The sequence below is a fragment of the Benincasa hispida genome, chromosome 3 (genome assembly GCF_027475165.1).
Source record: "Benincasa hispida cultivar pf3 chromosome 3, pf3_genome.v1.1, whole genome shotgun sequence".
NCBI lineage: Eukaryota > Viridiplantae > Streptophyta > Magnoliopsida > Cucurbitales > Cucurbitaceae > Benincasa > Benincasa hispida.
This window is the reverse complement of record NC_143480.1, coordinates 58,315,141-58,331,538: the sequence shown is the minus strand read 5'-3', so window position 1 is coordinate 58,331,538 and position 16,398 is coordinate 58,315,141.

Sequence of the window (16,398 nt, the reverse complement as noted above, 5' to 3'; positions counted from 1 at the left end):
ACGACTATTTCAGAGATACGCAGTTTCTTAGGTTTGGTAGGTTATTACCGGAGGTTTGTGGAGGGTTTCTCTAAGATAACCCCTCTTTTGACGAACCTGACCAAGAAAGGCGTGAGGTTTGAGTAGTCGTCGGAATGTGAGCATAGTTTTCAGGAGCTGAAACAGAGACTAGTATCAGCGCCAGTGTTTACCTTGCCTGGAGATTTATTGTGATGCATCCCGACAAGGATTGTGATGTGTGTTGATGCCGGATGGGAAAGTGATTGCATATGCCTCTCATCAACTAAAAAAGCACAAAAGCATTTATCCTACGCATGATCTGGAGTTGGCAGCAGTTGTTTTGGCTCTGAAGTTGTGGAGATATTACCTATTTGGAGAGCGCTGCAGAATATTCACAAATCACAAAAGTTTAAAATATATGATAAAAAAGAGTTAAATCTAAGACAAAGAAGATGGATTGAATTGATCAAAGATTATGACTATTCCATCAAGTACCACCCTGGTAAGGCTAATGTTGTAGCGGATGCACTAAGTAGGAAATCTTCGGGACCCATGGCCATTATTGGTACAATGAAAGGAATGCTATTGCAGGAGTTCAGGAATTCTAGAACCGCCTTATCAGTGGGACCGTCAGGAGGAGTGATAGCTACATTCCAGGTAAGGCCTGCCTACCTTAGTAGAAGACCTTAAGCAGGAACAGTTGAAAGACCCTGATCTTTAAAAGATTGCTGATGATGTAAGTAAAGTTATCAAAGCTGACTTTCAACTGAGAGCAAATAATGTACTAGAAAAGGAGGGGAGGATATGTGTGCCTAATAAGCCACAACTTAAACAAGCCATTCTAGAGGAAGCACATAGTTCCGCTTACGCTATGCATCCAGGAACCACCAAGATGTATAGAACTTTGAAGAGATCTTACTGGTGGACTGGGATGAAGAAAGACATAGCTAAATATGTGGACCGATGTATAGTCTGTCAACAAGTAAAACCTGAGAGACAAAGACCAGCAGGATTACTCAATCCACTCCCAGTGCCTGAGTGGAAGTGGGAACATGTGACAATCGACTTCCTGTTTGGATTACGTAGGACGCCCTCAGGATATGATGGTATTTAGGTAATAGTCGATAGACTAACCAAGACGGCTAAGTTTATACCAGTAAAAGTTACTTTTACACTAGACCATCTAGCTAAGATTTATGTGGATAGGATAATCAGTCAATATGAAGCCCCAGTGTTGATAGTGTTGAGAGCTTGTGTATTTACTAATGGAACTTTCATCCACAAACAGATGGACAGTCGGAAAGAACCATACAAACATTGGAAGATATGTTGAGAGCTTGTGTATTACAATTCAATGGAAGTTGGGATACACAATTGCCATTGATTGAATTTGCATATAACAATAGCTACCATTCTAGTATCGAAATAGCTCCCTATGAAGCGTTGTACGGTCGACCTTGCAGAACCCCAGTATGCTGGAACGAAGTCGGAGAATGACAATTATTGGGTCTAGAATTAGTTCAATAAAAACAGAGAATGTGACGCTTATCAGGGATAATCCTAAGGCGGCTCGCAATAGACAGAAGAACTATGCTGATAAGTGAAGAAGAGAACTAGAATTTGAAGTCGAAGATCGGGTATTTCTTCAACTGTCCCCATGGAAAGGAATTCTCTGGTTCGGGAGAAAAGGAAAGTTAAGTCGGCAGTACATCAGACCATATGAAATTGTGGAACGAGTTAGTCCAGCAGCATATATCTGCAATTGTCGATGGAGCTAACTCGTATTCATGACGTATTTCATGTGTCAATGTTAAGGAAATACGTGCTTGATCCTATTCACATACTAGCAACACAACCAGTATAGCTCAAAGAAGATTTATCTTACGAGGAAGAGGCCATCGAGATTTTAGATAGAAAAGACCAGTTACTCAGAAATAAGACGATTCCTTTGGTGAAGGTGCTATGGCGTAATCATGGAATCGAGAAGGCTACCTGGGAACCTAAAGAGCAAATGAGGAAGAGATATCCTCAAATTTTCAAATGACATGTCAGGTAAATTTCGAGGACGAAATTTCTTTGAAGAGGGAGATGAATGTAAACCCCAAACTCTAAGTTTCCTAGATAAGCATGTTAGCCAAAGAAATGTTATATTAAATATTTAACTAATGGAAATCCATGTTATTTATAGGAGTTATGGAGGAAAGGAAATAAAAACACATAAAATGAAAAGGTTCACTAATTGGCTTTGGCTAGAGGCACTAAATGTGAGGGTGACGTGGCGGTTTAATCCTTGAACTCGGGAGGCGGCAGGAAGATTAAAAGGAATTGAAACTTCAAAAGCATGGTTTCGGCAATTGGCATGAGCAAATTTAGTGAAATTGGTGCCATTTAAAAGCTAGGAGAATCTAGTTTTTGAGGTTGTCTTGCCGGAGAAAGATTGCAAGAGAAAAAGAACAAAAAGTGAAGAATTTGCAGAAGAGGCAGAATCTCGGATTAATTGGGGCCCGAGGTGAAGATTGGAAGCTCCAAGCCAAACTATAAGTAATTTTCAGCTGAAATTTTAAGTAAGGAAGTTAACTCAATTATAAACAAGTTTGTAGAAGAAAGTTTCTTGAAAAGAATTCTGGATTTTGAGTTATGAATTTTTGAAGTTGAAATAGAGAATCTGTGCAGAAGCAGACAACTGCTTGGGAAGAATAAGCAAACAGCTCACCATGGAGAGTAAGAGCGAGAAGAGGAGGATGAGGATCTCACTCAGGATGATAATCTCGTTGATTTTGTGATGAGGATCTCGCTCAAGAAGGAAATCGCACTAGAAATGAGAGTTGAATCTCGTTCGTGAGGAAGCAAAGCTTGTTAGAGGAGGTGAGTATCACTAGGATGAAAGTTTTGCTAGGAAAAGCTTGATCTCGCTCATGATGAAGATCTCGCTCATGAGGATCTCGCTCATGATGTGGATCTCGCTCATGAGGATCTCGCTCATAAGGATGAATTCACTTATGATGATTATCTCGCTAGTAATGTTGTCTGTGTTGATGAAAGTTCCATTAGTAAATGAACTATTTGAGGTATTTTGCTAAGAATTCTAAGTAGTTTAACCGAGAATTATGTCCTTTCAGGCCAAGAAGAGCTAGAGAGGCGTATAAACCGTTAAGAGCCCCAACGAGTTGTGAGTGACTAAGTGAACTTAATGTTTTCAATACTTATGCATATAAGGCCAAATAAGTTACATAGATGTTAATGGTGAATTTATACTCCCTCAAGCAAAAAATGGTTAATGAATACCTTAATGTCTTTTCCCTGGCTTGTATATGTTTAACACAGGCCAAGGTATGTTGTGAAATCATTGCAAAAGTTAAGTTTCTAATGTTGAAATATGCTTCCTACAGGACGGCTATGATAGAATGAGTTCTTATGTAAATGATATGCAATGAAACTTAATTTTATGCTACGAAATAACCCGATGCTGAAGGACATGGAGAAGGTATCTGGGTAATAGTATCTAAGGTATTGACGGTACTTAGAAAACTCCACGTGCACGTAGGTAGTTCTGTATGAGAGGCCGAAGTATGGGTCTCCTAGGCCATACACCACCAAAGGGAGGTCGAAGTATGGGTCTCTTGGCCGGTAATAGACGTTGGGAGCTAGAGCGTTGTAGGCTTGTTCTCAACTAAGGAATAATGATGTACAAGAATGGTTTAAAGCTATATTTAGAGAAAGTTTCTTGAGATACTCATCAATATACTTACATGTTTATAGTGATGATGCATGATGTAATATGATTCTATAGTCACTCACTGGACTACCAGCTCACAGATTTTCTGTGTTTTCCATTTACAGGTAGTGGTCAGATTCCTTAAGGTTGATCATGTTGCTGCTTGCCACTGAAAGACCTGACTTATTAAGAAGACTTAGGTTGGTGATCTGTTTATGTACACATGTTTTGAGAGGGACTAGGGCCTTGTTAGAGATGTTTGGGCCCAATTGTAAATATTTTTTCCATAGATATTATGACATGGCTGAATACATGTGTTTATATAATCTTATGTAGAACCGTAAGGAGGCATGCTGGATGCATACATTATTAATGTTTAACAGGTTAGCATTTAGATTAGAAGGCTAAGGTGGTGAGTGCTGGCGGTAGGGCTAGTAACTACCATGGTCATATCCTCTTTCAGATTAAGAGGGTAATCTGGGAGGGTGTGTGACAGTGGCAAGTCTTGTGAATGAATCAGAAAGAGAATGGGTTGAGGGAAAGAACATCGCAAGTTCTTCAATCTTGTTGAGGCCGCAACTAAGGTTACGCTTTCCTTTGGCTTACACCTTTCAGTGATCGGCTGCATTCCCATATGTTTATGATGAAACAGAGATGAAGTGATGAATGCAAGGTGGTTTCCATCTCTGGAAATACTTCTCGCTTTAGTTAACGCATTCTTCTAACCTTGTTTCGATAGGCAGAATAACATCTTCACTTCTGCGCTCACAGGTGAAGATGCCTCGAGCAGGCTTTAGCTAAACTCAGCCGATTTCCTTAACAAAGATTATCTCACTCGCTTAATCCTTCCCCTTTACCTAGGGGATTAGTGACACATGATAGAGAAAATGGATGATGAATGTATGGAAAAGAACAGAGAGATGGTAATGATTACGATAATGATATTTAATCTAAAAATAAGCGTCTAATACAAATCGTGAATGAAAGATTAAAGAAAGATGAACACAGTAGATGAATGGGGAAAATAAGAACAAACACGAAAATTGTGTCAATGTCTTGACACAGGTCCCAATCGGAGACGTTGTGCTTTCCGGCTTGTGGATGAGATGGAGTGGAAAGCTTCCCTTTCAGGCTTGCTTTCCTGGTAGAAGTGACCTCTTGCACAGAGCTTTTCTTCGGGAATAGAAAGAATTTCTTTCTCAGAGACTTACCTTTCAGCCTTGTCTCGTCGTTCTTTCGGATTTTCTTTGTATTGTCTCTTCAGACCAGCCTCCTTTACATTGAATTCAAGGAAGTTATTTATAGACCTTGGCTCTCTGTACTAGTGGTCCCACTTTGTAAATCTGATAATTCCTGCCATGGCGTAATGGAAATGTCTGCTCTGCTCCATGATCAATTTTTCAGAAAAGTACAACAGAAACGTTGTACACTTGTCAGAATCTCATGCGAATGTGTTGCTCTTCACATCTTCGATCGATTGCCGCATGCGATGTAGTTGTTTTGATCTCTTGTTGATTGTTGCATGCGGTGGAAATGCGTTGATCGATTGAATCCATGATCGATCGTCGCATGCGCTGCAATTTCGTTGATCTTTTTTCGTTCTTGATCAATTACCACATGTTGTGTAGATGCGCTGTGCATTTTGTCCTCGAGCAATTAACGCATGCGGTGACCTATTTCCTGCAAAACAAAGACTTGGACATTCCATTTCGCCATCACAATGGGGTTAATAGGTGTGTTCACGACACTTTATAATTTTCGTATTTCTAAGCCAATTTCTATACTACGATGCAACTTTTTCTTCTTTTTCCCGCATAATCTAAATAAAACAGCATAAATAACTTGTATTTCTACAAGTTATCAGTGCCTCGAGGCTAAGAGTAGATCTTACAGTGTGAACTTTTAGGGAGAAACGTGTAGAGGTTAAAATGAATTATCATATACCCCATTTTGCTCCCACTGAGTGTTCTACCAAGGGTTAATTAATTAAGGAAAATCCGGCTACTAATTTTATCTAAGTGTTTGTTTAATTTGCTAAAAAACAACTCTTGTCTTTGATGATTAAAATTTTTTGATCGAAGTGTCATTAAACTTTTTAGTAGACTTTGATCAAACTTGCATGCATGTAACAAATCTATCTAATTCACTTTTCCAGGTAGATTCCCAAGTAGGGGTGCAACGTTTCCATCGACTTAATTACCCCAGCCTAGCCAGAACCCACTTTAGATAAAAGGTCCCTTATAGATACATTTGTTACATATTTAATCTTTTATTAAGAATCAATTTAATCCTATTAAACCGATTTAAAAGATTAAACTTAGATTTCTAATCTTATTAGAAATGTGATCTTAGGTCTGTCTCAATCATATTTAAAAAAAAAAATAAAAATGATTATAGACTAAGATTTGCATGCAACGCTTTATTATTGATTTTAATTCTAATTTCATTTAGTTATAACAATTATAAATAAATGAAACAATTAAAAACAATCATTGCATGATAGACATACTTGGGCATATGAAACCCTTATCCAGCAACTCTTGCAACTGAATCTTGAGCTCTTTCAACTTTGCTGGGGCCATTCTATATGGAGCTTTCAAAATAGAAGTTATGCCTAGCTCCAACTCGATCGTAAAGTCTACTTTACCGATGTGGCAGCAATCCTAGGAGATCCTATAGAAAAATATCTAGGTAATCTTTTATCACTAGCTCTGAAGTCAAGGAAAACTCAACTTCTTTGGTGTCAACCGCACTGGCCAAGATACTTCAGGTACCTTAGTTAAGAAACTTGTTGGTTTTCATAGCTGAAATTACTTTTGGCGGGACCACGATTGCAGCCCCTTTAAACTTAAAGCTAGCTTTCATAGGAGGGTTAAAAATCACCTCATTCTGAGAGTAGTTTATATGTTGGATTGTAGGCAGGAAGCGACGAGGATCAATAAGCACTCTAATTCATTAATTTTGGTAGAAACAAAAGTATGCTCAAGCAGAAATTAATGGGTTTCAAAACATACCTTTGAAGAACCTTTGAAATCTCGATTTCCAGTTATAGATTCCTCCAAATCTTTATGTAGACCACCACAAGATCTTTCCTACTATTCTCTTGGTGCTCTAAATTGAGTTGTGGGCTCAAAATAAGTGAAATCAAGGGAACTTGGAGAATGCTCACAGCAGCAACCTAAAGAAAAACACCTTCTTCAACCCGAATTTTTAAGCTAAAATTCTATCGATTGCCTTGCCTAAAAATCACTCCAATCTCTTTAATATATTGTAGACCATCATGCAAAGAGAATAGCTGCATGAGATACAGCTCATGCTTGGAGTAATTAAAGCTTGAAGATAGTGCACCATTAGTGAGCTACTTGAAGATGGAGTTGGAAAATCCCAATTTTCCATTTGTGTAATTTCTATTTCCAAAATCCATTTTTTATTTAAAAATCACATTTGATTTATAAAATCAAAATTTATTAATTTTATAAATTAATTTTCTAATAAAATTAATAAATAATTATTTAAACAATTTAAATAATTCTAGTTAATTTAATATCCAATATTAAATTAATTTTACACAAATCCATCTTCATATATTTAATCATATTTAAATATAAATTCTCCAATTCTGTTTGATTCTAATTTGAACGTTTCAAATTAACTTATCACGCTACTCTAGAGCTAATCCATTTCCGAGCTAGTAGGGGGACCTTGCATAGTGTATACTGCCTATCGCATAGAAAACTGAGAGCCTACACGATAGCTTAACGTTTCTAAACGATCATATACACGCGCGCTTTTACTAAATGATCACATAGGATTTGCTAAATGATCGTCTAGCTTTTTTCCTAAATGATCGTGCGCCCGAGCATTTACTAGACAATCGTCTATACGATCGTGGCTCTTTTACTAAACGATCATGTACCTCTTCCTAAACGATTAAGCATCATCTATACGATAGACACTCGATATTCTCCCACTTGCTTGGTTGTGGTATTCGATCTTCTCTTCGTCCTTCCCTCTACCAAATCCAACAGAGTCCACACCTCTTGGATTCTCACACTGAGAATACCGAGGGTTCTAAGTGGTGGTGTCCTCCCTACTGCTATGTTGGTGTAGAGGCCGTTCGTGGGTAGATGACCGTGATTTGGTGGACGATTTTCTTGGACATTCTCAGCGAGAGTGAGAGGAGCCTTCCTTGGCGAGAACGAGATTTGAGGCGAAGAAGAGTTCTTCAACTGGTACGTATTTCGATCTTTGTGTTGTTTAAGTTTCAAAGCATGCCTGTAATTTGTTGTTATATGCATATCTATTCTGTTTGATTATGAATGCAGTAATTCCGTCGCAATGAGTTTGGAACGATCTCACTTCTGCTCAGAGGTACTCTTTGATAAGAGTACCTTCAATTGGTATCAGAGCCAGATTCTGATATTCCAAATTCATTGATGCAAAGAATAACATTTACTTTCTTGGTGGGTAAAACATATCTGCTCTCTGTTTAATCGTTAAATAGTTATGTGGATGTGGATTAATGGAGTTTCTAGGATGAAGCCTCTGGTTGTTTAAATTCTTTTACATTTTGAAGTTAATTGTAAGGGCCCTTGCGTTTTGGGCATATTAACTTGCTATTGAGTCTGTAATTTCAAAGTGTTTTGAGTCTGTGAGTCGTTCGTGATGAAGCTTCAAGGCAAGGGTTGCTGTTCTGCGAGGATGAAGACGACCAGGTGTTGGTCGGGTTGTGTAAACGATGAGGTAGATGATCGTAGAGTATCGGATACTCAGGAACAGGTTGACGCGCGTGCACTAGACGATCGTGTAGCTTAGCAAGCTTCATCGCTTAGTACCTGACTACACTATCGCAGAGTAAATCGTTTACTTAATCGCTTGTTAAGCGATCGTCTAGACGATCGTACTTCACAGCTACGTTGTCGTCTAAACGATCGTTTAGAACTCGCGTGTTTCTGTCTTATGTGTTGGATGATCGGGTACCTCATGCTTCATCACATAGTTATTGGTACTCGATTGTAGCTAAACGATCGTATAGCCGACCGCGTTTACTAAACGATAGAAGCTTCGCCCGGACGGTTCAAGACCCGGTTTTCCTGTGAACCGGTTTACTCGATGGAAAATGTAATAGATAGAATTTTTTTTATTTCTAGTTTTGAGGTGGTTCATCCCGATCCATTAATCTTTGTGAATGTACATAGGATGTGTGTTTATTTATATGTCATATGGTATGCCATATAGAAGAAATCCCACCTTAGGTTATGTATTGGTCATGCATCATCTCTTTATTATAAGTGTTATGATTTAGATAAGCATGATTTAAATTACGTAAGAGCATGCTCATGCATCATATAATATAAGAGTTATATTTATGCATGCATAAAGCATAGAATGCATCATCTTTATATTATAAGTTTTATAGTATAAGGGTGTATGGAGCATGTTTCCTTGGTTCATTACAAGTATATAAGTTATATAGTAATGAATGGATATTGCATGAAGCATGACACATAGGTTAAATTTATAAGTGTTATAAATACCTAGTTGTGTGACAATGTGGATAGTTTTAGTTGTTTCTTTTATAAAGTTTATAAGGAAATTAGAACTAAAATCTATAAGAAAGACATGCATGCGGACTTAGGTTTGAATCATGGTTTTAAAAATGTTTTAAAACTTGGTGGAGATAGACCTAAGATCACGATTCTAATGAGATTAGCAATGGAAAATATAGTATTAGGAATAAACCCTAATTTCCCTTTAACACCATCTTCAAACTCAAGGTGGTAATTGATGAACAACTTGAGTTTGCAAAGATAACTTTTGAAACAAATAAGCAGATCTGGGATGGAAATGGAAACCCACGAAGAATAGAAACACAAAGTAGACTGGAAACATAAACCCACGAAGAACGAAAAAGAACTTTTGAGTGAGAAACATAGATCCTCATACCAAGATCTATAACAAAACCTACAACAACTTATGGACTGAAAGATCCTCATATAGAAATCTAAAACAAAACCCATGAATGACCAATTTGAATACGAAACAAAGACTCACAAAAGTTTTTTTTTTCCTTTTTAATAGTGGATTTACAATAATTGCAAATAAACCAAATTGGACCAACTTGAACCAAACCAAATGGTATGAAACTAATTAATTAAATCGAACCAAACAGAAATTTCTGAATTCTAATTTAACCAACAGTTGCTGAAGCAAAAAATTGGTTGGGCAAGATGTTGAATTGAATCAAACCAAACCATAAGTGGATCAAACTAGAAATAGTGAACCAGACTAGAAAAAAATAGACAACCCTACAATTCAATTGACCATGACTTCGATAGCAAAGGGCATGAATGCATTTGCAAGAAACGACACATAATTGTGGGTCTAGGTTTGAAGGATTGCATCGACACGGATCTGGGTATGGGCGACGTGGCTTGCACCTGGTGTTATGTTAGGAAACTGATCCTTAAAAGGACTTTATTAACGTAATTGGTCAACACAACAACTAAACGATGAATGAGTTCTTCATTAAACGATAAGTGCCAAACAAGACTAGACGATCGCTTATAGTTACTCGATCACTTACCAAATGCTAAACGATCGTTTATAAGCTCTACAAGATCGCTAAGTAATACTAGACGATCGTTTACAAAATACTCCATGATCGCTTACAAACTTCTACACGATCGCTTACAAACTATTACATGATTGCTTACAGATTACCACACGATCGCTTACCAAGTACTACATGATCGCTGGGCTCTACTACTCGATCGCTTAGAAGAAGTAAATGATAATCGGCACACGACGATAGAGACTACACGATGGTACACTCGAACTCCCACTCTCGAGAGCTCACCTTCCCAACTCAAGATATGCAAAACTTCTGTGCCTCCCTTTCTGTTTCTTCCTTCCTTTAAACGATCAACTTCCGAACAGAACTGAAAGTTATTTCAGTTGCTGTCCTTAACCTCCATAACAGACTCAACCGCCAATGCTCTTTCAAGCCTTTTACTCTTCCTTCTTTGATTAGGATACCTATCATGTTGCAGTAGCCGGAATGCGCGACGGAAGATTTCATCTGCACGACAGAGGATAGGCAAAGTATGATAGCAATTCTGAGCCGTTCGTCGGAGCTGTCTGGGCCTCATTGAAGCTATATGGCTATGTAGTGGTGGATCGAAGACAAGGAAGAACTGAAATTGGAGCAAGGCGACGATGTGAATATTGAGGATGGCGGATCCTAAAAGTCAGATGGAATGGATCTAAGCACACACGATTTTTGGGATCTATGAAGGGCTTCGAATTTGTGCATAAAGCCAAGCAGAAACGGGTTGAACATGGATTTGGGCAGTAGATCTATTAAAGGATCTACACGAATGACATGTTTTTAGAAAGACTGCAAAACCTTATTATATGGGCAGAGAGAAAACAAGTAGAAAACGAGTAATGGTTCAGCCTTCGTCAATCGATAGAGAATGAGCATTACTTTGGTTGCTAGGGTTCAATGACATAAAAGCTAATGTTTTGATACCATATTAATTTTGTATTTTATTGAATAAACCAAAGTACACAATCAACCTCCTACAAGGTAAATAAATAGACATTAATAAACCAATAAAGGAAAATACATGAACGAAAATACCACAAAGAAAATAATAATTAAAAATAAAAGAATTAGGTTAAACCCTAGTTTCCTTTTAACAGATATTATATCTGAAAAATGAGAATCCTAAACCAAAATATGTTGAACAATGTTGTCATAGAAAAGATTGACTTCAATGGAAAGAAGCTCAAAACAACTTCTGGTTCCGACAACAAAGTATGATTTTCATCGACTAAAGGATCCACAGATGATTCCCCTCCCAGCTGGTCAACCAACTTCTTTAGTTGCGTCACATGAAACACGGGATGGATGGACACCATTGTCGGAAGGTTCAATTTGTAAGCTACTGCTCCCACTCTGTCAACCACCTGATATGGTCCATAATACTTGGGAGATAATTTCACAAACTTCTTTTATCGAACTGAAATTTGGCGATATGGCCGTAACTTTAGCCATACCTAATCACCAACTTGAAATTCAACATCACGACGCTTTTTGTCAGCAAACTTCTTCATTTTCTCTTGAGCCACCCTCAAATGTTCTTTGAGCACGCACAACGCCGCATCTTTATTTCTTATTTGTTGGTCCAAAGTTGCATTGGCAATACAATCATCCCCATAATAAATCAGCACTAGGGGTTGTCGTCCATACACAATCTGAAAAGGGGAGAAACCAACAGAAGCGTTATACATAGTGTTATACCAATATTCTACCTAATACAACCAGCTAATCCATTCTCTCGGCCGCTCTCCACAAAAGCACCTCAGATACATTTCCATGCTGCGATTCACCACCTCTATCTGACCATCTGACTGAGGATGATAAGCCGTACTGCGATGGAGCTTGGTACCCGATAGTCGGAATAACTCTTGCCAAAAGTGACTCACAAACACCTTTTCCCAGTCCGACACAATTGACTTCGGCACGCCGTGCAGTTTAACTATTTTTCTACAAAATTTATCGGCTACAATACTGGCATTAAAAGGGTGTTTCAAAGGCAGGAAATGAGCATATTTACTTAACCGATCCACAACCACTAAGATCACATCATACCGGGTCTTTGGTCATCCTTCAATCAAATCCATTGAAATGTCAGCCCATACAACATCAGGGATAGACAGTGGCATCAATAATCCAATTGGTGACAAGGCTAGCGACTTATTCTTCTGACATACCTGCTATTCCTTCCCAATATAACTCCCCTGCTATTCTCTTGTATGTTCTCAGAAATTCGGAATGGCCACCAAACACAAAATTTTGATACGTATGCAAGATTGTAGGGATCAACGATGAGGTGCTAGAAAGTACTAACCTCCATTTATACTTCAGCATGCCTTACTGTAGAGAAAAATCCTGCACCCCATCCTCCTTCCTCAGTACACGGTCTTTAATTCTTTGTAACCGGTCATTGTGCTCAACTTCCTTTTGAATCACAGCTATATTAATCAAAGTAAGAGCTAATATTTGAGCCAACTAAGCCTTTATCTCCACCCTAGATATGGCATCTGTGGCATGATTCTCCAGTCCCGGGCGATATATCACTTCAAAATTATACCCAAGCAACTTAGTTACCCACTTCTGTGGCTGTATCGTCCTCTGTTCAAGCAAAAATTTCAAAGCCTTCTGATCGGTCTTGATAGTAAATCGTCGTCCTAACAAATAAGAGCGCCAACTCTGCACGGCCATGACAATGCCAATAATTCCCTCTCATACACTAGCTTCGCACGATCTCTCAAGGACAGAGTATGGTTGTAAAAAGCGATCAGTCGCCGCTATTGCATTAACACTGCGCCTATGTCGTACCCGGATGCATCGGTCTCTACCTTAAATGGTATACTAAAATCAGGAAGCACCAACACAGGTAGTGTCATCATAGTTGTTTTGAGCTTCTCAAAGACGAACTGAGTATCCTCTGTCCATCGAAACGTCCCCCTTCAAAATTTGCGTCAAAGCCGCTGTTATGCTGCCATAATTCTGTACAAATCTTCGGTGATAACCAGACAAGCCCAAGAATCCTCGCACCTCCTTCATTGTCTTAGGCACCGACCACTCCAACACTACCCGTACCTTCTCCGATCGATCCCACACCTTGTTTAGAAATGATGTGCCCCAAATACTCCACCCTATCTCTTGCAAACTGACACTTCTTCTGTTTAGCATAGAGTTCATTCTCCCTTAAGACTGATAATGCCATTTCTAAATGCTGCAAGTGTTCTTCTAAGTTTCGACTATACACCAATATATCATCAAAGAATACTAACACAAATTGGCGCAAATAATGTCTGAATATATGGTTCATCAATGCTTGAAAAGTAGAAGGTGCATTAGTTAAACTAACAGGTATTACCAGAAATTCATAATGCCCCTCATGTGTCCGGAAGGCTGTCTTCTCCACATCCCGCAGATTCATTCAAATTTGATGATAGCCAGACTTCAAATCTAGCTTCGAAAAGAAGGCAACTCCATGTAGTTCATCAAAAAGTTCTTCTACCACAGGGATTGGAAATTTATCCGGAATAGTAGTAGTGTTGAGGGCGCGATAATCTACACAAAACCTCCATCCATCATACTTCTTTTTAACTAGTAGAACAGGGCTAGAATAAGGACTGGTGCTCGGCCTAATGATGCCCGAGTCTAGCATTTCCTCCACTAATTTCTCCATCTCGGCCTTCTGATGATATGCATACATGTACGAACGAACGTTTATAGGGTTGGTCCCTTCCTTTAAGTGAATGTGATGCTCAATATTCCAATGAAGAGGAAACTCTCCGGGCCATTCAAATACGTCTTGAAACTGGTTGAGCAACTCTGATAGAGACTCTGGTACTGATTCGACTGCTTTATATTCCTCATGCTCAGCTGCTATTTCATTCCCATTTAACAGTCTGCATTCAACTAGGAATCTCTGATCTTCATCTCCCAAGTTTTCACCATACATTTTAGACTGATCCTCGCCTTCGTGAGACTTGGATCCCCCTGCAAAGTTATATTCTGACCCTCATGAGTAAACGTCATTGTGAGGTTCCGTCAGTCAACCTCTATTTTTCCCAAGGAATGTAACCACTACATTCCTAAAATCACGTCAACACTCCCCAACTCCAATGGTAAAAAACTATCACACACTCTCCAATCTCCTAGCCTCATTTCCACATTTTTGCAGACTCCCTTTCCCCGCACAACAGTTCCTGATCCTAAAACTACTCCGTAATTAGTCGTGTCTGTGATATTCAACTGTAGACGATTCACTAAACCTTCTGTTATAAAGTTTTTGTGTAACACCACAGTCTATCAACACCACCACTGATTCTCCTCTGATGTCCTCTTTAATCTTCATTGTTCGTGGATTAGTCAATCCCACAACTGAGTTCACAGACAGTTCAGCAATAGGCAAAAATTTCTTTGCCAGCGTCAACATATTCAGTTCTAACGTCTCTTCTCTAACTTTGTCGTCTTCACACATCTCCCATTCCTCACTGGACGCCTACACTATAAGTAATCTCAGTTCTCTCAACTCCCGCTCTTTGCACCGATGCTCAATAGTGTACTTTTCATCGCACTGGAGACAGAGCTCTTCTTCTCTCTTCGACTGAAATTCAGCATCTGTTAATCTTCTAGTCGGAATTTCTCTCCGATTATCGTTATTCGATGTTCCTCGTAAGGTGATGGTCCTCATCGAAAATGACTCTCCAGTCTTCCCTCCCTCTTTCGGTCTACTTTCGTCTACTAACTTACTCACATTTTTAGTATTGAATTTTGAAGAGTTCGAATTTTGGAACTTACCTCTGTATGTTCGCGCTCGTCCCACTTCAACCCGCGCATTTTCTCTATCTTTAACACGTTATCCCAACGACATCATTTGCGCTAATCCAATGGGATCCCAACATTCAACTTCCGCCTTTATCCATGGTGCCAATCCGTTCATGAATGTCTCCTCTAGAACTTCATTCCACAGATGAGGCAACGACACTACTAACTTATCGAACATATTTCGATATGCCTCCACAGTCGTTTCTTGTTTAATAGCTAAGAATATTCCATAAATCGATCCCTCTCTTAAAGACCGAAATCGGACTAACATCCTTTTCTTCAAGTATTCTCAATCTTTGAATGGCTCTCTGCCCTCCTTCGACTGGTACGAGTCTAATACGGCGTCGTCGAAGCTCACAAGCGCCACTGTCATCTTCTCAGATTCAGTCAACTTATGAATTTGAAAATAGCGGTTTGCTCTGAATAACCATGCGTCTGAATCACTTCCGCTAAACATCGACATTTTAACTTTCTTGAATTTACTACGGTCGCAAATCGTTTCTTCCTTGGCTGTTTTCACCGAACTATTTGTTCCATAGACATTATTAGTATTCAATCCTTCCGCTTCTTCCGCCACCTTTGCCTTGCCTTTAGCCATTTCCGTAACATAGGAAATGAGCATCTGTTGATGTTTCTCTACCTGCATTCCCAATCACTCGATGCTCTTCGCTAACGACGCCAAATTCTTCTCTATGATTGGCAACTTCTGCATTTCGACTCTGAGTCCAGAAATCTCTTGGTCAAGCAACTCTAGTTTCTCTTCAAAACGTTTATGAACCATGCTTGCCCAGGGATTGCTATGATACCAATTTGTTAGGAAACTGATCCTTAAGAGGACTTTTATTAACGTAACCGGTCGACACAATAGCTAAACGATGAATGAGTTCTTCATTGAACGATAAGAGTTAAACAAGACTAGACGATCGCTTACAGTTGTTACTCGATCACTTACCAAATGCTAAACGATCATTTACAAGTTCTACACGATCGCCAAGTAATACTAGACGATCGCTTACAAAATACTCCGCGATTGCTTACAAACTCCTACACGATCGCTTACAGATTACAACACGATCGCTTACCAACTACTACACGATCGCTGGACTCTGCTACTCGATCGCTTAGAAGAAGTAAATGATAATCGGCACACGACGATAGAGACTACACGATGGTATACTTGAACTCCCACTCTAGAGAGCTCACCTTCCCGACTCCAGATATGTAAAACTTTCGTGCCACCCTTTTTGTTTCTTCCTTCCTTTAAATGATC